We start from the raw sequence: 2,500 nt of genomic DNA, 5'->3' as shown, positions 1-2,500 counted from the left end.
TTTTGGCCCGTGGTGCCCCCCCGGGCCCCCCCAGCCGCCTCTTCGACTTCCCACGTCGGGGATGAGTTGGGCAACTCTTGGAAGCTTCCCATCCACCCCCGTGTCGAGCTTTGCCCTTGGGATGCCTTATGTTGCATCCCAAGGGCCAAGGCACCTGCCAGCCCAAGGGCTGTGCACGGCCTGGGGAGGGAGCTCACCCCTCCCCTATATAGTGCAAAGTTATTGTTTTCCCTATTTTCACAAGGAAACATCAAATTTTTAACCAAGCATACTCGGCCTTTGCTCCTTCGTTACTCGTCCAAATCCAACAAACTTGCATTCGTTGGAAAGGTCTTTTCACAAGGATTCTTTTGATATATAATAATAGCGATTCCGATAAATATTTATTTTTTTATGAATTTTTAAGTGAATAAACAATTAAAAATTCAAAAAAAATAGAAAAAAAATATTTTTTTCCCGATTCTTTCTCCAATATTCCTGATAAATACCCACACACCCACATATGGAGAATGGTCGAAAATGCTCGAGTGGATATCGAGATGTCCGACGAAGCACCACTTGGAAGGGCCGAGGCACGGGACGCCCGGGCTGTTGCTCGGGCCGGCACGGGACGCGCATGGGACAGCCCGGGACGGCATGGGACGCCCTCGCTACAGCTCGGGACGGCCAGGTACGCCCGAGACTTGGCTCGGGACGGCCTGGGACGCCCTCGCCATAGCTCGGGACGGCCTGGGACGCCCGAGACTAGGCTCGGGACGGCCTCGGCACAGCTCGGGACGGCCTGGGACGCCCTTGCCACAGCTCGGGACGGCATGGGACGCCCGAGACTTTGCTCGGGACGGCCTGGGACGCCCTTGCCACAGCTCGGGACGGCCTGGGACGCCCGAGACTTTGCTCGGGACGGCCTGGGACGGCCTCGGCACAGCTCGGGACGGCCTGGGACGCCCGAGACTTTGCTCGGGACGGCCTGGGACGTCCGAGACTTTGCTCGGGACGGCCTGGGACGTCCGAGACTTTGCTCGGGACGGCCTGGGACGTCCGAGACTTTGCTCGGGACGGCCTGGGACGCCCGAGACTTGGCTCGGGACGGCCTGGGACGCCCTCGCTACAGCTCGGGACGCCCGAGACTTGGCTCGGGACGGCCTGGGACGCCCGAGACTTGGCTCGGGACGGCCTGGGACGCCCGAGACTTGGCTCGGGACGGCCTGGGACGCGCTCGGCACAGCTCGGGACAGGCCGGGACGCCCGAGCCGAGCTTCGGGTCGCACGAAATCTCTTCGTATTCCGACATATTAGAAGCTTCCCATCATGTAGTAGGCCGAGCTTTGCCCTTTGGATGCCCTATGGTGCTTGGCGAGCACTAGGGAACGTGCCAGCACAAGTGCTGTGCACGCTCTGGGGAAGGAGCTCAACCCTCCCCCTTATAGTGCAAAGTTATTGTTTTGCCTATTTTCACAAGGAAACATCAATTTTTTAACCAAGCATACTGGGCCTTTACTCCTTCGTTACTCGTCGGAATCCAGCAAACTTATACTCGTTGGAAAGGCCTTTTCGCAAGGATTTTTTTGATATATTATAATAGCGATTCCGATAAATATTTATTTTTCTATGAATTTTTAAGTGAATAAACACCGGAAAATTCATAAAAAATAGAAAAAAAAATATTTTCTTCCGTTTCTTTTCTCCAATAATTCATAAATAATACCTCAATAGTATAAATGAAGAGAGAGTCGAAATGGCCCGGGTGGGTTTCGAAATGTCCCACGACCCCATAGAATGCACGGGCCAGCCGAGCCAAAGCAGGGGACGCGCATGGGACAGCAGGGGACGCGCACGGGACAGCGTCCCTATGGCTCGGGACGGCATGGGACAGTACGGGACGCCCTTGGTAAAGCTCGGGAATCCCATCGGACGCGCATGGGACGGCCTTGCTAAGGCTCGGGACGGGCTTGCTAAGGCTCGGGACGGATGGGACAGCACGGGACGCGCATCGGACGGCCTTGCTAAGGCTCGGGACGGCATGGAACAGCACGGGACGGCCTTGGTGAGGCTCGGGACGGCATGGGACAGCACGGGACGGCCTTGGTGAGGCTCGGGACGGCATGGGACAGCACGGGACGGCCTTGGTAAGGCTCGGGACGGCATGGGACAGCACGGGACGGCCTTGGTAAGGCTCGGGACGGCATGGGACAGCACGGGACGGCCTTGGTGAGGCACGGGACGGCCTCGGTGAGGCTCGGGACGGCATGGGACAGCACGGGACGGCCTTGCTAAGGCTCGGGATGGCCTGGGACGGCCTTGGTGAGGCTTGGACGGCACGGGACGCGCATGGGACAGCATGTGACGGCCTTGGTAAGGCTGGGCACGGCATGGGACGCACATGGGACACCTTATGGGGATCATCAAGGGACGTTGCACGGGACATTCTTAGCCATGAAGGGCCTTCACATGGGACATCTTAGGAGTCAAGAGCCGGCACATGGGACAATGGAGTTCACAC

Source organism: Eschscholzia californica, unplaced genomic scaffold (assembly GCF_041429995.1).
Source record: "Eschscholzia californica isolate CP2 unplaced genomic scaffold, dmEscCali1.0.p SCAF_78, whole genome shotgun sequence".
Taxonomy (NCBI): Eukaryota; Viridiplantae; Streptophyta; class Magnoliopsida; order Ranunculales; family Papaveraceae; genus Eschscholzia; species Eschscholzia californica.
Note: the sequence above shows the minus strand (reverse complement) of the source record.